Below are 25,517 nucleotides of genomic sequence, written 5' to 3'. Positions count from 1 at the left end.
ATGAAGGAATTATTTTCCTAAACCTAAATGTCTCTTTTAGATGCTCTAGGTCTCTCCCATGGGACCTGTGCTGCATTTACCAGCCCTATACCAATGTCTCAGGTACCTCAGATCTCTACATTTTGGCTATAACTTCTAACCACCATGCCATGTTTTAGCCCTTGGGCCCCTGCCTTATCCCTGGGGACAATGAATGGTCTCCATCCAGAGGACAACTCTAACCAGGTTGAAGTTGAACAGCTCTGTGAAGACCCAGGTTGTACCTGCATCCTACTGATGGATCTGACTCAGGGTAGTGGGCGACTCATTTCCCTGCCTGGCTCAACCACATTTCCCTGCCTGGCTCAACCACTTGGCCAACTCTAGCAGCTTACAGAAACCCCCGCTCCCTGTCACATGTGTTGAATGCAAGCTGTGCGCAGCTGAGCACTGTCATTTCCCACAGTCACAGCTGTACAACTCAGAAGAAACAGCATAATCAAGCACCAGGCATTCCCCATTACCACAACCATGCAATCAAAGCCTTGCCTCAACACAGCCCTTTTTCCCTGTACATCCTGTCTGCCTTTGCCCGGTTTCTTTCAGTTGCTGCTGTTCCTCACTGAAGCTCTCAAGTGACCATTACAGGAATGTCTGAGGAGATATGATAGGAGCACCTACAGCAAATAAATAAACCAATAAAGCAATAAAAAGACAAAGTGCGAGAACAAGAGGGACATGAGCTGCTTGGAGGCTTGAAGGCCAGCCCATAGAGTCACTCAGTCTAGACTCCAGATGTGAAAGCAGAGCCTCAGTGAGTGCAATACAGGACTGCGTAAATATCTCAGCCAGATGTCTCAGAGCCCAAGCTACAAATCCTCACAAATGGTGACAGAGTTGGCTGTTGCTGTTAGCATAGCTCCGCTTCCAAGAGAATCAGTGGTCATTCAGTCAGCAGCAGTTCATTTTTGCTGCCAGATGGGAGGGAAAACCAGGCACAGAGTTACAGTTAGTCTCATAGCAAACTCAGCAGTCAGTGGATGGGTCATGGAGCCCTCTGTGGGTACTGAGGTTAGCTCAAAATAGCAGTGTGGGGAAAGAATTGAAAATATTATAGTAAACATAAAAGCACATGATACCCAACTCATAAATAGCCTAAAGTAATGAGCTGCCATGTTAGGCACCTGAACTCAAATTTGGATCTACAAGACATCTCCCATTTGGTCAACTAAATTTACAGATGCTTAATGTTACATAACAAAAGTACCTTATGTTTCAGCTGCTGGAGACAAGCATTACACTGTCTGTAAGGAGCTTGAGGCTTGATCTGCACTTTCAAAAATTAAACAGTCCTCTGCTTGGCTTTCAGGTTCTCACAACATGCCTCCCAGGTGGATGCCTCACAAAAAGCACCTGAAGGGAACATGACCACCTTCCCACCTATTGCCAGCCAGACTTGTCCCTTGTGAGGCTAGAACTGGCCTCAACTCCTTCTTTTGCCTGATTTAGACCACAGAACAGAGCTTGAGTCTCCCAGGAATTGCTTCTAACCACTAGGCTATAGTGTATTTTAAATCAAAGCTTCCCCAGTCTCTTGGATTTATCCCATGCTCCATAAAATACTTAATTATTTATTGCAGCAGGGGCTAGGACCTGGGGCTCTGCAGTGAAAGTCCTTATGTAATCCATCCTGTCACTGGCCCAATTTAGGATATGTCAATTTATGACCTAGATTCCGTTCAGCAAGTCACCTAAAAATTGGAACTGGCTGAATAATTTATGAGATGATTTGTAAGCAAAAGCCCTGAGTTGGGTTACTCTGATTCACAGGGATAACATTATTTATGATTTTTTTTTTTGTTCAGACAAAAGGCACGTACATGTTTTAGGATGGCCAATAATTGTCCCAAGATTTGCAGTAGGATTGCTTCATTCGCCTGTTTTAGACTGCCAATAGAAAAGTGACTCACACAGCATGAAAGACAAGGTTTTGAACCAAACGGCCAAGAAAAATTTGACAAAGAGGCATGTGCTACCATATCAATCTCCTATTCTCATAGATGCAGTTATACCCTGAGACCAGGCCCTCTGAAAAAGAATCCAAAAAGGTCATCGTTTCTCTTTCTTTTTTAGACCTAGGCTCACAAGGATAACCTGGATTGAAAAAAAGATGAGGATAAATTGCATTACATCATACTTGCCAAAGAATAAGAGCTCACATATATAAGCAGTAACCGATGAAGGGGGACCAGTTAAGCTGCCATGGGAAACCGCCTGGAAGTCTGAGAGCCAACTCACTGCCACTTCCCTCTCATTCTTAAGGTCCTAAAGGAGGTCAGATATCTGTCAGAAGACATTCTGAACACCCTGCCCCTACTGTGGTGCATTTACAGCAAAGGTTGCAGGGCTTACTCTGATTTACACCTGTACCACAATCTGACCCTCAAAGCTTTGCTAGCATCCACATAGTTCTAAATAAGATGTTTCCCAAAGCTGACACATTCAACCCAGGGTCTAATCTGATTTATTTGAACTAACAGGTGTATTGTTTTAAGGTTTCATTCATTTTCCACCCTGTCTTGAACTACACAATTCCCAAAAGCAAAGTACAGAAAGAGATGTGCTGAACACATACATCCTTTTCTTTATTATTCTTTACTTTCTCAAGAGAAAAGACATCAAAAATAATGGTCAAATAAGAGTTAATTCCAAGATCTAAGCAAGTATATTAAACAATGTAGTCATAGCACATCACGGTGTTCTTCCACTTCTTTGGTAATGAATGCACAGCTTCACCATGGCTGAAAGTTAAAGGGGATATTTCTTCTGGCAGTGCCCTCCAGGCCCCTTAGGCTGGCTTATCCAGCAATTGTGTTGGCAGTTTGGAGTTTTTCCCAGGGTGTTCTATGGCCAGGGATGCTACAGGCCAGTTTATTAAATGTCAGTGCCCACTGCTGATTAATTTTCAAAAAAGAAAAAAAAATCAACATTAGAATATTTTTTTTTCTTCTGCATCACATCAAAAGCACATCTATTTAAAGGTCTTTTCAGAGGGGATCCTTTCTTTAGCAGTGAAATGGCATGTGAAAGGGTTTTACTTGTAACCCTACTGTGCACCACTGACTTTCCCATACCAGGAGACAGCAAATTTTCCTTGTCTTGTCTTCAAATACGCAGCACTGTTGCAACTCTTCTTTCATCACAAGCTTAGAAATGTCTGCTTCCGTGTTAAATAGTAAGTAGGCAGAAATGTAAGATAAGTGAAACTTTTCCTCTTGTTATACAGAGAAGTGGAACTTGCGTAATTCAGTAAAAAAAGTGGGAGTTGAGATACAAGTTTGTATCAGGGCACACAAATTCCCAAATCCTTATCTCCATCCCTGAAAGTCAGGGTTCCTCCAAACTGCAGACCACAGCAAGTTTCTCTCTGTGGAAGATCAGATTGAATCTGCTATTCATACAAATACGGTAGCCACCTAACAGCCTCAACACTGCATTCCTCTATGCCTGTGGCCATATCAATTTTTTGGGAAGACATGAAGAACCATTTTCAGGAAAATGGTGCTTCACTTACTCTTCAACTCTCAAAGAATGTTTTGTCTTCCTCTCTGTTTTGTGAAGCGCTGTCAACACTTACAGTGCAGTTTATTGTAAATACACAATAATAACAACTGTGCACATTCATCTCTGATTCAATTCCTATGTAAATTTATGTTAATATACATGCAGATTAAGTCTGCCCCCCTTGGTCCTGGAAAGTTGTCAGAATGACACATGGGTTCTGAAAAGGTTGTGTACTACTGATCTGCAGTATTCAATAACTGGCAAACCAGCAACATGGAGACTGTGGATATTTCCCTTCTCTTTTGCTGGATAAATCAGTGGAGTCTTCTAGACAAAGCTACAAAGTACCAGTCTCTAAAACAATGATCCACCCATATTTATTCTATTTCACAACAGAAGAAATATTAAAAGGTGGGTTCTCTGGGGGAATGGAACAGTACAAGGGTGTCTTGCTAGTAAGCCCTCAAGAACTGCTATGCCATCTTCTAGATAGAAAATATTTTTTTTCTCTCTAATATTTAGTAATCATTACAGTAATGCCTAGAGATAATGGATAGTTCTTATTTTATCTTATCTAAATTGTTGCTGTTTTTATGGGAGCTCAGAAAGGCCACACATTTTTATTCTCTTCTTCTCAACCTCCCTTTTCTCTGTTTTAACACAGAAATACACTGACCTTCTACCTGTGTGCGCAGCAAGAGCTGCTATGAGCACTCAAGTCACACCAGTGGCAAGGGCGCTGGAGTGCTACAGTTTGATGTTCTCTGCCTTTCTGCCAGGGATGTTTGGCTAGCATGCTTTCTGGTACTTTGCAGTAAATAGAAACTAATCTCTAGTTTATCCCAGGGCTCAGTTCCTACAAGGCTCCCAGACACTTCTTAAATAATCACAACGGGACACAAATTGGGACTTCAAGAGATACAAGTGCTCTTTGCACAGGGATGAATTTCCAGTAATCCAAAAGGGGATGGGGAAATTGCCATCAGAAACAGCAGGCGCCACAATTGTTGACTCTGAAGATACACCAGACAACGAAAGTTTGATTGCCAGAAAGTATTTATACTCCTGCAATTCACAGCTAAGGACTTGATCCTGACCTTTGATACACAAAACAGATTTGCTCTGCAACTGAAACTCAGCTGTAGCATTTGTACTTGGAAGCTAAGATTGTGTCCAGAGCTGATAAAGGTGGGAGCTGTGTCATCAGTTCTGCAGTAAGGTAACGGTCAGACAAACAAAACAAAACAAAACAAAACAAAACAAAACAAAACAAAAAAAAAAAAAAACAAACCAAACCAAAACAAACAAACAAACAAAAACAGACCAAAATCAGATGCCGCTCCACTTCTGCTCTCGTAAAACGTATTGGACTTTGAAGGCTAGTGGCTTTTCAGAAAAACGTGTAAGAACAGAACTGTACCCCAAACAGCGATAATAAACTTCAGTCATCCATTTTGTTCAGGCCTTTCAGCTGGTTTAAAGACTGACATTAGGACAAACCCTTTCTTCTCCAAGCTCTTCTCATTTGACTCTGTTTTAGAGTGTTATTTTACTCTACTTTTTAAATCTCATTTTATTGAAAGCAATCTTAGCCCCAAGAGCAAAACAAGTAAAATAAAAGCAATTAAAGCCTGGATGGAAACTGTATTTTTTCTTTGAAATAGAGCCCATGTCAGACAGCTTTCCACGTACCTTGTTCAGTGTAGGTTCCATTATGGCATCCCGTCAGGCCCATTCAAACCAGGTTGCAGAAGTATTGTGGCTGGGATCCAAAACTGCCTTCCTGCCTGCAATAGTTGTTGGTGGTGATTTCATCTCAATCATTTTCTCTCTTTCCACCTCTCATGCAGCTGCCTGCCTGTCTTGATAGGACCAAAGTGTAGCTCATGGAATCTATATGATAATCACAAAAATAGTTATTTCTGCTGAAAAATGGATTTAATTCCCCCTCTAAACCTTTGTGGATTGCCAACTGGGGGTGTGAAACCAGCTGGCAAAAGATGCATTCATTTCAATTTCATGACTTTCATATACTGCAGCTTCCTGACTTTAAATGGTTCCCTCCCTCTCTAATGAGAGCACCAAGGCCTTGATTAACAGCCCTCACTTTAAACAAGGTTTCGAAGAAGCTTCTTTCCATGGTAACTTCTCTGGGGAAGTCTGACAGCCTGCTCAATCCAGGGCAGCAGAATGTCTCTTCTTTCACAGCATGAGCATTTGTCAGAGAAACTAAGAGTCAAGCTTGGTGAAGATTTGTATCCCCGAGTATTCTGCAAGTAACTCGCACAGCAGCGTGGGAAGGAAGCTTGAAAGTAGTGGTGGTAAAACAATGAAAAACTAATTTCATCAATGTTTTCAAAATGTAAAGGCTTGAAATGGACTCTTTTTTTCTTTTTTTTTTTTTTTTTTAACTCTTTCAAGACTTTCCTTATAACATACATTTTTATTTACTAACAAACCTTGTCTTCAGTAGTGGTTTTTTTTTTTTTTTTTTTTTGGTTGGTTGGTTGTTTTTTTAAGGCCAAATAAAATTTTGGAGAGATGACTAAGCAATACAAACATGGGTGTAAAGACTAATACGTTTTTTGACAGTTAATCACAGAGAAGAAAAAGGTTATCTCACAGGAAAGAGTCCTTCAAACCAGGCAGAGCCACCTGGGTCAGAGCCTGCAAATGTTACATTGAATAATGATTTAGGATATGAATATTGAAATCAAAGTTATCATCCATTGAAAAGTACTATTTGCTTGTAGACTCTTGCCCTCCAGAATCTTCCATCTGCCCACTTGGTTAATGGAAATCATTACAGACAGTAGATGAGTGCCGTGAACATAACTGAGTCCTTGAATCTAGATTTATAGAGATTTTAAATGTTCTCTACAAGGAAGCTTGTTTGAACTGGACTGCAGTATACATCCTTCCTGGTCAGAGCCCAAGATGCTTCCATTTTGTGACCTCACCTCCTTTTCATTGATCTTCCCTGGAGATGGAAGAAAAGCAAGGCCCTTTCAGTACAAGACTGCTGACATGAAGTGTATATCTAAATTGCAGTCACATGGTGGCTGGTAGGTAGTGCAGGCTACTGCATACCACTAGCTAGACTTAAAAACTCTCTGGGAACTGACAGTCATCGTGTCAGCACAGACTTCAGTAAACCTACATGAAAAGGCAGGGTTAACTAGTTTGTGCTGAGTACCGTGTTGCCGTAACTTGACTGCTACCTGCATTTCAAGTAATTTAAACCTTTCTGGATGTTTTTGTACCAGACTGCTGTCACTGTGGTAGCCACTTGTGGGAAAATGGTAGCACACTGCCACTAATTTAACAACCCCAGAGAGCATGACTGAGTTAGGGTTAGAACAGCTTTTGTTTAACATTTAAATTAAGTGGTGTTGTGCTTCTGTTTACTTATAGGTTTGCTCCTGGCTGTCAGAGAATTTGTTTACATTCAGTGAAAACATGAAAAGAAATACAGAGGTTTGGGTAGGGAGATGAAGGTAAAATACAGAGAAAGAAAAAAATAAAATCAACCCTAAACAAAAGCTCTCCTGAAGTTGATAGCATTACCAGGCTAGCTAAACAAGTGAAAAAAGAGTCAAAGATTCCAGTCACAGCTCTCTTGTAGGGAAGGAATACACTGCATCTCATTTCTGCTGTTCCTACTGATACAATCTACAGAAAATCCATCAGCAGTTGAAAGAAGATTGCATTCATTGTCAATGCATTCCACCACTCTGGTGTCCCACCTTTCATGGGCTTATTATATGCACAGTCATTGAATTTCCTATGAAATAGAAAGACAATACAAACTCCTTTATTGTTATCTTATAGAACCATTAGGAACTCTTTTCCTTTATATATTAATTTCCCTCTTTTTGTTGCTTCAGCTATGAATAATTGTCATAAATTCACCTTGAAGCAAACTGTGGCATATATCTCTATATATACATCTATACTCTCACTTGCATATACACACACACGCGCGTGCATATATACACACACCCCAATTGTGAACAGCAGAATTTACTAAAAAGTAAGGAAAAACTATCATAATTCATAAAGAGGAGAGAACTAACACTTGGTTATGAAGTACTACATCTTAGATATCTAATATCTTTCAAATTTTCTTCTTCCTCCATAATTCTGTTTCTAGGATTGTGATGTTTTCTTCTTGCACACTTGTGCCTCAGCAACACAGGCTTTCGGAAAAACTCATTAAATTGGAATACTCACAGAAAATGATCTGACTAGTTTGTATAGAGGGAAGGAGTAACTTTGGAATCAAGTGATTGAAAAGAGCCAGGCTAAAGAAAAAGTTAGATTATAGCACAGTCAGTGAGGAGTGGTAGTAGCTACTGAGACTTTGTCTTGGAACAGGAGCTGAAAAGTACAAATAGGTTCAAGCTAACAGTGCTTAAACACTGGCAATTTACTTAAGTCATTGTACACATCCCCACCAAATCCAAGGAGCCTTGTTGGTTCAAGATCAGAACTTCCTGCTGAGCTGTAGTATTGTGAAATACCTCTCTCCATATACAATTGCTTCTAATACCAATGTGGATACAAATTTCACTTAAGTGAGACGTAGGACTAGGGGAGGAGAGCATTCTTGAAAATGGATTTAACAGGCCTCCACCATATTGTGGGTTGGTGCCAACCCTCCCACCCCTGAAACTTAGTGGTAGGGCTCAGGTCATCTCCAAAGATTCTTCTCTCTTGATTTAAATTCAGAAATCTCTACAACAATAATAACAACACATTTTCTATTTCACCTATTCAATGCTAAACAGAATGAATATAAAATTAAGAAAGTCACCTGCAAGTAAATGTTGTACCTTGTAAACAGAGCACAGTATCATCAGTCACATTCAAGATGAAAAGAAGAAGACTCTTCATCTGGAGAACCTGTGAAGTTCCTACATGTAAAGCATCATTTGAGCTTTCATCCTCAACAGCCAAAAAATATGGGAAGTGAATCTAATCTGTCTCTTCACTGAATTAAGAGCTTTCAGTCATTAATACAACATATAACCAAAAGCAAGGCTCCACTAATGGACCTTGTTACCACTGGCATGGATGGTGTGAAGTCCACTTCAGGATTAATGCTAGAGGTTTTGTGTTGTAGTATGTCCTTGGTGCACTGTTAGTGACAGTGTTATAATCTCATGCTCCAAACCCAAGGCTGTATATACTGTTTCTTTCAGCACTTCATTATGAACAAGAGACAACTACTATATAAACCAATAAAGACGTACATATACCATCCCAGAAGAAAAGAAAGATGTACAAGTCCCACATGTAATTCAGACTGAAACATTAGCCAATGTGGCAGGCATCCCAGGATCCTAATTTATATTAAAAAAAAAAAAAAAAAAAAAAAAAAAGCCTTTCAGAGCTTTCAGAAATACATAAATAAATACTATTCCAACAACTCAAACGGAGGAAGTCACCTCTCCAGGACTACTTGAATTCAGCAGGGCTCCTTGCCTTGCTTGGATAGAAAATGCAGCTTCATAAGTCCATGTGTACTCAGACATCTGTAACACACAACACAGCTTAATCCATATCCAAAACACATTTCTATATACCTGACCAGTGAGGACACAGCTCGAGCTGATGTTCCTCACACTTCTATCTCATAAGACAGTTCTAATGTTGCATTGCAGGGAAAGTACAACTGATGGGAGGGGAGGAACAATGGGTAAGGATAGGAATAATTTATCTCTTCTATAGCCTTTTAGATCTCACTGAATGACATTTTATTCATCTGTTGGTGAAACTAGACCCAAAGTCTGCTTTGTCTCCCCAGTTAAAATTATAAGCCTTTTTTTATTGAGCGTGGTCTTGTTTTGGTTGCCTGGTCCTGAGCAGAACACCATAAAAACACACAACCAGGGATTCTCTTCAGAAACATAATTTTGTGTCAGAGTATCTCAGAGTCTAAACATTTCCTATCAGACCCTTTATTCTTAGTGGAGCCTGGCTTTCTGCAAGACACCTTTGTAGTACAGCTGGATATCATTACATAATTAAGCATATGAGCCAGGAGGTAGTCTTGAGCATGGCAATTTTACCATGTAAGATCAAAATGTTATTCTTCCTTTCAAAAGCCATGGTGCCATTTGTTGTAATACCTTCATGCAAGGGATCAAATATAGTATTGATTATTCATTACCACCTTTAAAGAGGTCAGTTAGCTTCTGGAATTTAGGCGGCTTCTGGGGATCTGAAGTAATATAGGGCCTCAGGGCTTGATGATTCATCTTGACCTGAAGCTTTGAAATATCACCTGCTGTCTGGATTGTTCCTGCTTGCTGCCTGGCATTTCAAAGTCTCTCTCTCTCCCTTTTTCCCCCCCAAGGCATCAGTCTTACAGACATTGCTAGATCAAGAGAAGCAAAGAATGCAAAAGAAAGTGAAAGTGAGAAGACCATGAGGTGGAAGCCCAGCTGGTATACATCTGCTTTGCTAAGCTTGAATTGAAAATGAGTATCATTATTCTTGGTCTGTATGCATCCTACTGTGTTCAGCTATTGCATCACATAGAAGAGGCATGGGCATATCCTGTGGCTAGCTCCGTTGTGTCCAACATGGGCTAACTAACTGTTCAGTATCTTAACACAGGGAGTTTTTCAACCCTTCTGTGACAATATGATCCTCCAACATGTTGGAACAGAGGAGTGATTAGAGGAGACTGGGGGTGTCATTATGCGGAGACCCTGACAACATTTAACACACTACATTTTATCTTTATTGACTTGAGGAAAAAAAAATAATGTTATATTCATCTAGAGATTATATTAAAAGTTTCCATTGTCTACAATATTGTCTGTATGTTGTAGAATAAACCTCCAAGTGTGTTTTTGGCAGATGGTTAAATATTTAAGTAGTTGGCCACACATTAAAAAAAAAATAAAAAAAATAATAATAATTAGAAGACTTGAAGCAGTTAATATTTATTAGTCATGAAGAGTTTGACAGATTGGATGCCTTCTTACCCACACAATCTCTAGCAAAAAAATAAACCCCTTATCTTTCATTGTATGTGAAGCAAGCTTTTCTATGAGGCAGTAGTGGAAGGCATAGACTTCCCAGATTTCTTAATATGAAACATTGAGATTAGTGGCTACCACTTAACTCAAGATCAGGACAGAAAACATGGAAATGAAAAGGTTCTGCAAACCCCTCCTGTGGAAATGCAAAAAATTCACCCCAGAAAATGCCTAGGGCCCAAACCTAATGACTGTGTAGTACTTAAGCTTTCACAGTATATTATGATGTCTCTAGCAAAGTTGCAGGGCTATTCCAGTCACTGTGGCTTATCAGACAGCATCATTTTCTTTTAGCTTTACCCATTCTGTTGGCCTTACTTGCAGGAGAGGAGATGCAGAAAGCAAAGGTTAGTGGCACTCCAGAACTGCATAGGACAATACTCCCTGAAGAGGTTACAGGAGGCCAAGAACTGATAGATTACTGCAGTCACTCTAGATGCCAGTTTCACCAAACACGTCGTCTTTTATCTGTCCAGAAATCTGAGTGAAAAGAAGCATTGGGATGTTTGCCTGGTCTTGCTGGCTGCCCTACAGACAGGTCCAAGCAGGAGCAGTGACATGGTTCTCACTAGGCTGCAGATGTCCAACCACCCTGAGCAAACCAAGGAGCACAGCTCAGCACTTGTCATGACAAATCTGGCCAACACAGCTGCACTGAGCCAACAGCCAACCCACATAGACAGCAGGTTAAATGAACTCAGGACAGACTTAGGGGCATCTGCACAGCACATACATGGTAGATCTAATGTGCTCTCCATCTGTCAGACTGTCAGTACGTGCAAATGTTCAACTTTGCTCTGTCCAGGCAAAGCCTGTGCAGTGGATGTGCATACCATCCGTGTATAATAAAGCAGCCACTGGAAAGTGTTCCCATCTTTTGGAAGATTGATACTGACTCTGTCAGCGATTCACAAAAAACATGAATCAAGTAAGGAAAAAAGTCATAGCATCATTGTTAAACTATGTATCTGACTGGCTAGCAAGAAATGATACATCACCCTATCTTACCTCTTTTCTTAATAGCTCCACTGAATGGTCAGTATATGCCACAAGATGAAATCCCTGGGGCTCCTTATAATCAAAGGCAAATAGAAAGTAAGATAAACCTGAACAAGGCACCTTAGTAATGAATTTTGCATGTATCTACATGCAGTATTAAAAAGAATGGCTGCACAGGATTAACTGTGGCAGACAAGGGGATGAGTGGAAAGTATTTTCATCAGTGTCTACAGCGTGAGGCCAAGGGCAGACAGCAGTATGTAATATATATGCAATAACTTTCACCTGGAACAAACCAGTAGGACAGCACTGGCCACCTGGCAGGCTGAACACAGTCCTGATCTGGCGTCACCAACCACGGCCCTCAGGAGAACCCAAGAGGGGAACCGGGAATCAGCCTTCAATCCCAAGCTGTGCCAATGCTACACCCTCCCTCTCTGTGGCCAGAAGAAATGAACTGCTGAACCCACTGAGGGGATTTTTCTCTATCCTAGAAAAAAATCTTTTAGGGCTATCCCAATGGCATACGAATAGACAGGATGTTTTCCAGCTTTATTATTATTGTTGTCGTTGTCATTATTAGTATTGATAATTTTTTTAATGGATTTTTTTTTTCTCCAGTGTCTTTTTCTTTCTGGACAGTATAAATTCATGCTTTCATTATCTCATTGCCATAGTGAGACTCTGTGGAAAACCAGTAAAGTTAAGAGATACAATGAAAGCAAAACCTCTTTTAAATGAACAAAGATTCAGAAGTTTCAAGCTTGTTGGAGAAAGTCTGTTAAAGCTTCAGCATCTTCCCTCTTCAAGGAGGGATCCACAATCCTCAGCACTAACAGCCCCAAAAAACATAGAAAATCAGGTGACAAGTCAGGAATAGAACTGAGAAGGAAAAAAGAAGCCACAACCTTTTAAAAATCAAATTTCACAGGATTCCTTTATGCATCATAAAGAATCAAAATGGAAATGAACCCACATTGTTTCCTCCTCAAGTACCCAGCAGAAAAATCTGCACCTTAAAAAGGTTTGACCTCAATATAGGCCATAATGTAAAAATGTGAGGATCTTGGAAACTTGTGCTTTTCCTGGATGGGGGCCCAGATTTTGTAATATATCTTGCCTGTTACTATTTTTCTTGCTTATTCCAAAGTAGAAAAGGCTCTTTTGAAGAAATGTGTTTTCTAGACACTTTGATACACCGGAGTTGGGGTCTGTTTAAATACTTCAGGCTTGTGATATATACACATACAGTTGTAACATATTCTGGATATGAGCCAACATTGCCTGTCTGGATCCAGTTCTTAGTATTGATATGTTGTAAGACAATAGACAGAGTGGTCTCTACCCTAACATGTTGAGTATACACCATGCCAGACAGATAATACATGCACTTGCTGTGCCTTTATCTTCTTCAGCACAGTTTTAATTAGCTGCACATGAAAGAATTTATGCCCACATTGAAAGCTGCCTATATGAAAAGGGGTTACTAGTACACACTGGTAGAGCAACACATCTGCTTAGAAAATGAATTATATATATATATATATATAAATATATAAATATATATATTTGTTCTTACTATATGCAAGAAAAAATCTGTCAAGAGTTTGACGCAGTAACTGCCTATCAATGGAATGGAATGAATACTCTTTCAGAGGCCATTTTGTTGGCCTCAACACAATGTGCTTTTGCACAGTCACCTGCTCTTCTGTTCCCAATGCTCTTAAGGCTGAGCTGAAGCTGTGGCTACATACTGTTAAGCCTACCATAAAAAGCACATGGACTGTCAGATACCTTGTTTTACTTATTCTTTTTGGTATCTAGAGAATACATACGCAAATGTGTCATACTTTCCTGTGTGCCATCTCATACCAGTTCACTGAGGGCATCAGAGTAACAGAGACAGAGGGTCAAATTCATTTTATTACTCCAGATAAATCTTTAAATCTAGCTAGAAGGGGGGCAGCCATACAATAACTAACATTTACTAGCCCCAATAAAATTAATTTCTGCCATATCTTATCAAATAATCTGCCATGAGAGAAAGTTTTCCCTACTGGAACATGCATAAGTCACTCTAACTTTTGTGGCTGAAAACTGAAAGCAATTCGTTCTCCACCTTCCTATGTTTGCTCAGGTGCAGTTTGGTTTCCACATGAACTGATTCATGAGAACCTGCCTTAACCAGCAAGCTAACAGGAGTCACCAACCAACTTGCACTGACTTTGCAAACAAAGTCCTCATCCTGAAAGAGTCTGTTACGTAAAAGTACACTCCATAAAACCATCTTTATATTTGTAACTTATTGTAAGCCCTTAGGTGATTTGCCTTTAAGGATGACTACATTTTTAATCAATCAGCAAGGCATGTAGTATATAAAGTTCATGCTAGCTTGAGCGGCAGTGGACTGTGTTTTTCCCCTGGTGAACAACCCCCTTCATAGCCTGTGAGCTTTAGCTGGTGAGGTTATGCAGCCTGCCTATTAGGACTGCTCTCAGTCACATGCCTGACTGCACTCTCAAGTCTCAGGGCCAAGAGTAAACTTTAAAGGAACTCTGCCAATTAAATGTAAGCAGAAAACAAAGACAGCATTTTTAACCAGGGCAAATGCGATCAGAAATGTTCTTGTGATGCTGGTAACGAGCATTATTTTTATTATTTTGCATTCAGTAAAGATGGCTTTTAATTGAATTTGAATATTAAAATCTTAATGAAAATTAAGCTGTCTAAAAATTAGAGTTGATCAAATTGTCCACAGTCCAACGGAAGTAAAATAAATATATTTTACTAGTGGTGAAAAGTAAGCTTAATTCTGAAAGACAGTAAAGATTTTCTGAGGTTAAAAAAAAAAAAAAGTCTAGATGGCATGCGTTATCTACAAGAGGCAAAGACAAAACATTGTGGAAAGGTTATCCCAGATGAATTCCGGTAAACTCTTTGTATCACATCATAGTCCAAATATACTACAGCAGGTTGCAGAAAACATATTTGAGGGATGACATACGGAATTTTATACAATGTACTTGGATTAGTTCTTGTACTCTCTCAATTTTAAATATAATTGATTCAGTCCTCAGTTCAGAAAATGTAATGTCTCAGTGTTTTAAATGCTCTGCTAGATTGGGACTCTACCTACAAAGAATCCAACTACACAGAAAGACTCCAAACAGGTTTTCTGGTCTTTAAAATGGCAGTATTTTCAATTCCTTTATCTTGTTTTTCCTCTCACGATTAAAAACAAGTGGCAAGCATGTTACTAGGAAGCTCCTCTTCAGTGGTCAAAGGACCTTGATTCTAATCTTGTAGAACTATGAGGCAGCGGAAGGCTATGAGAGGGAAGATGGTCATTTGTTTGTCTAGAAGCCCACAGCTTCTAGAGCAGTCTGGGCTGCATAATGCCAGGAGAAGCAAGTAGCATATAAAAAACATCAGGGTGTCCAAAACAGACACTGGGTTTCCTGTTACATTTGCACCTGGTTTGCATCTACATCTCCATATATATATAATTTTTTTAAACAGATCTTTTTGGACTGCATTGTATTCATTTCTCCTGGTGCTTCCTAACACCCTCCTGAATGTCTCAGGTATGTGCTAAACAAAAGGGATAATAAAGGAAGCTGCCTTAAAAAGCTCTTTGAACGGATGAACCTTTGCTTAAAAAAGAAGTGAGAATGTGACCATTTCAAAGGGGTCCCAGTAATTTCTACCATGATTTCCATAATTCAATACCTTACAATTATGCAGTCTAACACCATCTGAAAGAACCTAAAGAATTATTTAGAATTCTTTAGGTTCTTTCTAAAGAATTATAAAGAATTAAAGAATTAAATAATTCACCTAAACCTTAGTGAGGCAACAGAGGTTGAAAGTCTGCAAAGCAGTGAGTACCAGTGGATGACTATTGATGGAAAGCCCCATGAACTCAAGAACAGGCCCCTCAAGCCCTTCCTGAGAACTTACACAATTTTCAGTAGGGTGCTCAAAATATCCACTAGGGACAGGTCTTGAAATTCACTCAGAGATGGTAACCAGACAGGGAAGATAAGTATCTAATGCACTGACTTGAAGTACCGAAAATGGTTTTTACTTCCCAGAAATCATTATCAGCCATAACAGAAGCAGAAAATATGATGCACTGGCATCTTCTTCCCACAGTTGCCTTACTACTGAGAACAAGGATCACAGTCTCAGTCCCTGCACTTCTACCATGCCTGAACACAGTGTGGAAAATTTCTGCTCTGTGTCTGGGTGGAGGTAGCACCAAGCTTCTCATTTCTCAGAAACTTGCATGCCATTTCACAGATAGTGAGCAGAGGCCAAGGAAATGTCTTTTGGCTCTGCCTTCCACAAACAGTTTTAGCACTTCTTTACACCCATTTGATTGCACTTGGATTTGAGGACTTGCCTCAAATCAAGAGTAGGGTTTGCTGCTCTGTGGAAGACAATGCCTTCCATACAATCATGACCTAACACAAATACAGGTCAGCACTAAACTTCCTCCACTGCCACTCCACCTGAGACCACCTGTGAGAGCTTACACTAAGCAGAGGATTGCCCTCATCTAATTCTACAATTGTCGGCCTGCCATCACCTTGAAACACAGAATGGGTTTGTACGTGTGTATGTAGGGACATAAGCCTCATGTTATTTTGTAGGAACACCTCATGTGCACACAGTGCACATAGGCCTAGATCCCTGAATGTGTGTGTGCATGCAGATAGATAAACAGATAATCTGGAATTATTTCAAAGCAATTGAGACATTCTTCTGTCTAGCTGTTTCACAATGACTTCGCCTTGGGATCTTCCAGGGAGCCCTATGTATGAGTGACATACTTGCCTGTTTTTACAGCTCCTGCCTTATGTCAATTTAAGCATCTTTCCTACACCTGGAGGAGTTCAACAAACATCAACTCACAGGTGTCACCCTCCATTGGCTGAAGGCTGGCTCCAGAGAGTCTAGCCAATATCTGCTTTGGCTATTAACAGCCTTGGAGAGGCCAAGCTCAGTGTGTGGGGGGAAGCAGGGGGGAGGAGAAGGTGGAAGGAAAAGGAAGGGGGGTACATGTATGTGTGCGTGCATTTGCTGCTGCTTTAACTTTCCATCCATTTAAGAGTTTAAATACTAGTCAAGCACTTAAAATAACATTAGGACACATTCCAGCTTTCTCTGCCAGTCAGAAGGAAAAAATGTTTGAAGCCTTGCATCTCAGCACCCCAAGGGCTTTATGATTTGTTAGGTTTAGTAGTTCAGAGGATTAAAAAGACAGAAATATTAGTAGAAAAAGAAGAGGAAAAAAGTCAATGCATTCACTGAAGCAAATCTAATGGGTTGCTCGGCCAGAGAAGAAAAGGTTCTACTACCTGACTGAATCTTATTTATATTTCTTGCACCACAATAAAAAATAATTTTGTAGACATTCCCCCCGCCTTTTTTTTTTTTTTTTTTTGCTATGCTAGTCACATTTCCTAAATCCTTTATCAACGGCTGCTCTGCATATGAATGGGCTGTAATTGAACTGTCACATTCATGAAGGTCAGTAACCTTTCATTAGGAAGAATGTGTCTTTCTTGATAAATTGGAAAGTCCCTGAGGATTTGAAAGCTTTTTTTTTTTTTATTTCATTCTTTCAAATATACCACAAAAATCTAACACAGATCTTTTTCTCGCTTTCTCTCACTTTCTTTTCATAGCACTATGACAAACCCCTTGTCTTTGTCTTTGTCATAGGCAGTTCCATGCAAAATATTCAATCACATGCTTTTGCTGTGACCTTCTTAAAAGCAAAATGGGAAGCATAAGCCCCCCACCCTCAAACCCTCACTTTGAATTGCAGATAGCTGATACTTCTGCTTAAAAAAAATAAATAAATCAAAATCAAAACCTTGGGATTACAGTTTTTGCAATGCTCTTGCTTCTTCAGAGGGACTTGAGTATCTACTGTAAAGTGACCTAAGTCAAACCCTCTTGGTGACAGTATTTTGGTGTGTCTATGTATCTACACAGACAGAAAGCCAAACATCTCAAGTAGTGACAGTCTGTATGTGAAAAACAAATTCTGGGAGAGAACTCTGCTTAAAGTAAATAAATAAATAAACAAACAATCAAACAAAACAACCACCATACTTGGTAGTGCAGACAGCTCTCAATCCCTGTCACACAGTAACTCCATATAACTCAGTCTTCTCTATCTAAGGAAAGCAAGGTCTTCATAGGAATATTTTTGGTCCTTGATGTGCACCCTGACACAGCTTAGTCTGTAAGAGAAGCTTTGTGATTGCCAGACTCATATCCACTGCCAGAAGCTCAATTCCTCCTCTAGCTCTACGTTTCAATCAGAAAACACGCAGGATGCAAGGAAATGTGTTGAGCTTCCCACCCTTACCAGTGCAAAGGTGCTTTCAGATGACTTAAAAATACAACTGAGACTGCTGACTGCAGGGAGAAGCCCTCTATTCCTGTTGCACCCAAGACTAGGCCATGTTCTAAGCAGATAAGCCTAGGAATCATCTTCAGTCAGATGGTGAGTTTGATGTCAGGTCAGAAAAAAGGCAGCTTGGTGACAAAGTTGGTCATTATCAAGATAAAAACACCAGCCTTGAAAAGGAGAGGCTTAGTAAAGGAAAGCAAGCATCTGACCTTTGGTGCTAGCTAGTGAAATACTTCAAGAAGTAACATGAATTACATGTTCTCCAGAGCTGTCAGAAGACTGTCCTTTTTTTGTCAGCCCCAACAAAATTGTGATGATTGAAGATTCACAACTCCAAGATGGAATACAGAGGAATGAGGAGGAACAAGGTATAATTGCAAAGCTGTGGAGTCCTTTCATGGTGCAGGCCACACTAGAAGCTTTTCAACTGTAAAGAAAAAAGAAACAAAACATTTATTTTGATTTTTTTTTTTTTTCATGAATGGTTGAAGAATGAATACTTTCATTAATTAGGTTTAATTTACCTTGCTTAAGCACTCTTTCAGCTAATGCACTTCTGCGGAGTTTATATGCTCAGCTCTGAATGGGAATCCTTTACTGCAGGACCACAATTGGATCTTCTTGTAGTAGTAAGGGAAGCCGTGCACAAAAAGGCTTCCCTCCCCACAGCAAAAGAAGAAAGGCTTTACATGTATTAATGTCCTCCTCCAGCAACAGTAGTATATCTGAATTCACAGAGTATGTCTTTATCTAAAACTTAGGTGTCCTCTTACACTCCAGTTCTGCCACCACTATCCAGTCATGGAGTTCATGGTGGAGTCTCGCCAGGCTGTGGCCAGAGGCATAAACTGGCCTAGATCATCACCAGAATTCTCTCTGACACTGCTGAAATGTATGTATGTATGTATGTATGATAAAATTATAAAGAAAGAGGTCAGGCTTATTAGTGGTTAGAGGTCTGTGGCAAACACTGCATGTGACTCTAAAGCAACAGAAAGGCCTTCAGAGACTGAGAGTTGCAGTACCATGTTCAGACTGCTCAACATAAGAGCTTAACTTAGAAATCACATCCACAATGGCATCTAAGGTCAAAAAGGAAGGAGTGATTCAGACTCCTACCTTCCTGAGCAGCAGTCACAACACATCAAGTAGGCATGACTGACCTCTCTACTTGCCTGAGTTGGGTACCAAGATGACTTTTTTTCCACTGACTACACAGGAAGCCAAGGTCTAGCAACGTGGCATAACAGGTGGACAGAATTGCTCATCAGTCTCTTGACCTGACACTTTGTCATTTCTCCCATGCTTCATAGCAAGCAACTAGAATACAGCTCACAGTTCCTAGCTCCCAGCCTATTGCTTGCTCTATGGAATAAAAAGATATATTCTTGTGCAATGCTTTTCAACTGTATATCAGGAGGTGACTTTGTCGTGAGCACTGTTTTGGAGGCAAGATTCTGACTACTTTAGAAGGAAGACACTAGTAATCAAGGAAAAGCAACTTATATTTTAATGCACAGCACGCTTTATGGACCAGTTTTCCTAAGAGTTAATTTGGAAATCTTTGCTGTTTTAATCTCCTGCAATGTACGTGGGTGTGCCAGTGATCTGGAGAATGGTTTCATGCATGCGCCCAAACATTCAGATACTTTCAGTTGCCAAAAGAACAGAATTAACTGCCAGTCAAACCAACTCGAGTGGAAGACTGCAATCTTGGGAAAGAAATCTTATCAAAATAAATATTTTTAAAGATATTTTCTAGCATACCTGGCCTTACATACCCCTGGGACAACACTTCTTATGGCATCTTATTGTTTCTTTTCTCAGATAAAAGGTAAAAAGTCAATAGCCAAGTGAATGTGAGGTAACAACTTACAAATCTCTGGAGAGATTCTGATCTGATTCATGCTCATTTCCTCTGTCCACAGTATCCAAATTTGTTTTCTCACTTGAGCTTGGAGATAGTTTCCTACATCTCAGTATTTGGATTCATATGCAGCTAAACCTTTTTGTATCTCAGACTTCAGTTCAGGACTATCTCAGATGAAGATCCGACAACTACTTATGGGAAGGGAAGGGAAGGGAAGGGAAGGGAAGGGAAGGGAAGGGAAGGGAAGGGAAGGGAAGGGAAGGGAAGGGAAGGGAAGGGAAGGGAAGGGAAGGGAAGGGAAGGGAAGGGAAGGGAAGGGAAGGGAAGGGAAGGGAAGGGAAGGGAAGGGAAGGGAAGGGAAGGGAAGGGAAGGGAAGGGAAGGGAAGGGAAGGGAAGGGAAGGGAAGGGAAGGGAAGGGAAGGGAAGGGAAGGGAAGGGAAGGGAAGGGAAGGGAAGGGAAGGGAAGGGAAGGGAAGGGAAGGGAAGGGAAGGGAAGGGAAGGGAAGGGAAGGGAAGGGAAGGGAAGGGAAGGGAAGGGAAGGGAAGGGAAGGGAAGGGAAGGGAAGGAAAGGAAAGGAAAGGAAAGGAAAGGAAAGGAAAGGAAAGGAAAGGAAAGGAAAGGAAAGGAAAGGAAAGGAAAGGAAAGGAAAGGAAAGGAAAGGAAAGGAAAGGAAAGGAAAGGAAAGGCCTATATCACCTCATTATATATCTCCAGACCAAAACAATGAGGCTTCTCTGGCACTATGTAGTGTGTATAAAATAAAAGTGGTTAAAGAATTTGTTTAAAAGTGTGTTAAGCATTTTCCAGGCAGGCGGTGAATAAATCCACTTTACCACTTCATGGCTTTACAAAGAAGCCCATCCATTAACATGGGAACCCTCTTGTTTGCATTTCTTAACAGCTGACATTTGTACCTTTCGAAGGAAAGTGAAGGGCATCTCATTGCCTCATTGTTTAAATCAGTGTGGAAATAATGGGGATGATAGGGAATTGGAGCTAATTTCCTTTGTCTCCTATTCAGCAGATAATGGTGGTATGTGCGGGATGCTAAAGGCCAGGCAGAGGAGGTGACCTGAAGATGACTTCATTCTTATGAGGTTTATCAAAGGCTCCTGTCAGTCAAATGCATGCTGAGAGATTGGGGACTGGCCATCTGGTCCAAAGTTAATCAAAGAGGAAAAAGGAAAGTAAGGAGGTGAAAAATCCCCCTGTCAGCTTTGTGCTAGGTGGAGAGAGATACAGACAGAGGAGGGAACTCCTGTGCTCCAGCAGCCCAGCATCCAGGCTGGATAGCAAGGCTGCATGCAGGGGAATAAATGCCGTGCAGTGGGGCGGAGGAGTGTGGGGGTAAGGGAAAGATAGCGTTGTTTTGATTTTTCACTGAGATGATCCCATAGCAGTTTAAAGTGGCGAGCCTGAAGGTCACTGCTGCTGTTAGCCATGCAGAGCACAGGCAGAATTGTTTCCCTTGTCCTTAGGAAAAAAAGGGAGGGAGTGACCGACTCACAGCAGGGAACTGGAGTGATATAAAGCACAGGGTTTTCTGTCAGGAAGCCAGACTTCTTTCCTGCAGGAACAAGAGGTGTAGCCATGCCACCTCCATGTCCTGCAGACACAGACTTACACAGCTCCTCACCTTCTATCCTCTCCACCCACTGGACTCAAAAACAGGTGTCCTGCAAACACTCGCTGCTTCTGACATGTTTGTGTAAGTGGCCCATACCAGCTTTCTTGTCAAAACTGGCCCATATACATTATAATACTGTGTGTAAGCTAAGTGGGAGTTTGGGGGTTTGGGGGGGGGGGGGGGGGGGAAGTGTTAATAAGATAGAGTTTGGTTTGGTTTATGCTGAAAAGGTCTCATGTAATGTTGCACGTAAGGAGAAAGACACCAGTCAGACACCTGATGTACTGTTTAAACAAGTGTGTTAAGTCAAAATACATTAATTTACCATAGATACATTCTGAAGTACGACAGTGTGATAGCCTGTTAGTCTGATTTCCATAACCAGCCCTGTTCTGCCCAAATCAGCTAGATAGAGACATATTTTTAAAACTACAAATGTCCAGATTGTGAATCCCTCCCTCACGCTGGCAAGTAGTCATGCTAATGAGTAGTCTCCTTGACTCCAGGGGAAAAATTCTTGCCAGCAAAGGTTTCACAATCCCAGCCCTAAACATTTATAAAATGATTAATCAATGTGAACTGACTTAAAGAAAAAAAATAACAAAAAAGAGGAAATGGGGAAAGGCTCTTTTGAATGCTGCAAATTCAGGTTGAGCACTAGGAGATATTGTTGTGGGCTTAGGCAGAACAAGGGAAGAACATGCCCACTTTAGTATCTCCCCACAGACAGAAACATGATTAAACCTGGGAGAACTAGAATAAAAGAGCTCAGCAGATTCATGTACCTGGGGGTGGGACTCGCTTCTCCAATAAGTTTCTATTCTGCTTCTTCCTCAGGTTGTCACCCAGCCTGGCCTCCACAGGGAGGAACATACGGAAAACTGTGGCAGTGAGTTCTGCTCCCCCCCCAGCGCCCAATTTTGGCATGCCACTTTGCATGGCCAAGTGCTGTAAAAGAGAGCTGAGAACAGCAAGAATGGAAGCAAGCAGGGCTTTTAAACCCAAACCAAACCTTTACAAAGCACCTAACCTGAAAAAAGCTTCGCTGAACAGAGAATTTCAGCTGGAAACATACAGCTTTGTCCGTGGTATTCGGTAACACCATATACACAGCTGCACCCTGCTTGCTGCCCTCAAATTTTTAGCAAGTTTTTAAAGCAGAAAACAACTCACTGCACACTAGGCAAAACAGGTGCAGCCAAAAGTGAACAAGGGTGGAGATTGGGAGGCTTTGGATTTTCTTGCTGATAATGGCTGACATAACGCTGCATGCATGGGAACGAAAGTCAGTGAAGGATCTGATGGGCACCAAACATGCACTGTAATTTTACGTACCTTGACTTGTACTTTTTACTTACTGATCTTCCTAACCTGAATTGTGATGACTTCAGAGGGAAGGGAGCTGGTAGCAATAGTTTTTTGTTGTTGCTTTTGCTTTTATCTGCACAGCTCTAGATCTGAGAAAAATATGAATAAGAAAAGGATTTTTCCCAACCTGTAGAAATAAAATGCAGCCATGTGGATCCCAACATACCAACAAGTGTCAGCATGTCTGAAATACTGTACCTGTTGTAATTAAAACTCACAAGCAACTACAAAACAACTTTGTTGCTATGTTCATGGCAAAGCTTGCAGACATTTCTAAATGGGATGACAGAAAAGTCACCGAGGACAGAAACTTGCTATACCCTGAATGAATTAGGGTTATTTGTTGTTGTTGTTGTTTTTATCAGGGAAAAAAAAAAAAACACATAGCAAGATATTGATGATTCTCCTTTTCTAGTTCCTGCTGGATGTCAGAAGGAAGAAGCTTTAGACTTACACATTGGATACACAGGTATAAATATCCTGTCTTTAGCTCTTCCTCCTCACAGGCTTAAAATTATTTGACATAAAATTATTTGACATGCCAAGTTAAACAATTCTTTAAATCAAACAATAGCTCAACTTTTATTTTATTTTCAGTGGCTGAGACTATTTCCAAAAGCAGGTAGGGGACTAACTACATAACCCTAAGCTGAAAAAAGTTAAGTGACTGTATTGCCTTGAAGACACTGAGAACATCCATTTGTAGTCTTTTCCCTCCACCCTCCACAACTACCTTATTTCTAGATCAAAATTATGTCACTGCATATATAACAGAATTAAGTCCTTCCTGAAGAAGCTTTTTCAACTTTCTTCTCTGTTATACTGCATGGTCAACACCAAGCATGCAGAACATACGTTTTAGTGATTGCCACAGCAATAATTCAGAGAACCAGTTTCCTTTCAAAACACTTCAGAATAACAAGGAGTTGGGGGAGGGAAGTTATCAGGATGCTGGAAAGCACTAATACAATTTATTAGACAAACCCTGTGCGGATGCAACGGCAGGTCTGCTATCAAAGGCAAAAACCTTCAGGCATTTTACATCCCATAATCCCAATGAAAGCCTGTTTTTGCAGATACCCTGCAGTTCATGAATCACTGGCTGTACCATACAAAATCCCTTATTTAAGTAATTACAGTACAATACACAAATCTGCACAGTGGCTGATGTTATATAAAATATTCCAAGTAACTACAACACTAAAAAAAAATAAAAAAATCACCACCCACAACAACAAAAAAGGAAACAACTGCCTTGCAGTAAGCACGTTTTGTGAACTGGGAGATGCTCTGATCTAATCATACCAGGTCTGTCCTGGGGACTGGAAGATGTCTGGCAATACAAGAACCCAAGTGAAACATGGACAGATAATGGCTCCTCTCTCCAGATGTGGTTTTCCATTTGTTTTCACTTGGGCTTCATGGTTTTATTATTGCCACCTTAGCTTTCAAATATCAAAGAACACAAGAACACAGAAAGATCTCAAATCTCAACCCTTAGCTATGCCCAGCCCCAGTAATGGGACTGGCTTCTACTTCTTCAGCAGAATGAACCAAAAGCCTGGTATTTGGGGAAGATACCTAAATTTGATCAGATTTTGTGCGGACCCATTCTGCACTCTGTCCTGATTTATCTCCTCACCTGGGCAGCTTAGCTTTACATTCAGCAATGGAGAATATAGGTTTCCTGCACAAAGAGCCCTAATTTGACCAATGTTGGCTCCATCTACCAACTGCATATTTCACCAGAGCTTGTACCCTTCAGTTTTTCTGTAAATCAGACTTGAAGTGACAGGCAGGTGGCATTTTGCCAAGTCACTTCCAGATCAGACCAACTTTCAGTCATACCCACATAACCAGAGCACCACCACCAGCAACAAAAGATAAATAAAAGCAGAACTGCATTATAATTTACATAGCATGGTGAATGTGTACAATCTGGATTAATTAGAAAGTATGCTCTACTCCTCTATTTAAAATGTAAGATCTGGTGAAGGTCACATCAGAAAAAATTTGAATTGGAAAATGAGCTTTACTTTTACTGTAAGGGTTTTCTGACTTCCTCTTTCAGAGGAAATATACAGTCCTTCAGGGGAAGTCCTCATTAAAAAAATGCTGGTCTGAATCAGACTTAGCATTCTCAGAAATCTTGTGTACCTCTCACAAGGTCCAGCTTCTCAATATGAAATTTATCTTCTAGTTCTTTGCACAAGGAATCTGCAGAGCAATTAGAACTTGCTTGACAAGGAGAAAAAGGATAATGGCCCACAAAACATAAGGTCAATCCATGTTTTGAAAGTATTGTATGAAATGGAAATCTTTCTCCAAAGATTCACTACGGCCCAATACAACACTTCACTACAGCCCAATAAAGCATTACATTCTGGTGGAATTTTATCCTGTTAAAGTTGGCAAAGGTTTCTTCCCCAAAGAATAAGTTTGGTTCAGGTCTAATTTAATTTCATCTCCCCTCCCACCCCCACATCAATGTAATTGCTCGGGTGCAGGTTCACAGGTTCCTAAGACAGTCTAAATTAAATGACCCACAGCAAACAAGGCACAAACACCAACTACACAGTGAAAATGGGGAGGAGTAACAATTACCACCTCATCAAATGCTGTGTTA

General features: G+C 40.5%; 2 long non-coding RNA genes across 2 annotated transcripts; one reads left to right on the top strand and one right to left on the bottom strand.

Moving 5' to 3' along the window:
• Positions 1-2,603: 2,603 nt before the first annotated feature.
• On the bottom strand, positions 2,604-22,423 carry LOC311431963. The gene is made up of 3 exons (XR_014689729.1): positions 22,309-22,423; positions 5,236-5,436; positions 2,604-2,933 (listed from the first exon to the last, which is right to left on the bottom strand). It is a non-coding gene; the product is annotated as an uncharacterized lncRNA (long non-coding RNA).
• On the top strand, positions 21,452-23,052 carry LOC311431962. Its single transcript, XR_014689728.1, has 2 exons — positions 21,452-21,604; positions 22,361-23,052. It is a non-coding gene; the product is annotated as an uncharacterized lncRNA (long non-coding RNA).
• Positions 23,053-25,517: the final 2,465 nt, after the last annotated feature.

The sequence above is a fragment of the Aythya ferina genome, assembly GCF_964211825.1.
Source record: "Aythya ferina genome assembly, chromosome: 2".
NCBI classification, from domain to species: Eukaryota; Metazoa; Chordata; class Aves; order Anseriformes; family Anatidae; genus Aythya; species Aythya ferina.
The sequence above is the reverse complement of the archived record's forward strand: the minus strand, read 5'-3'. Positions and strand labels throughout refer to the sequence as shown.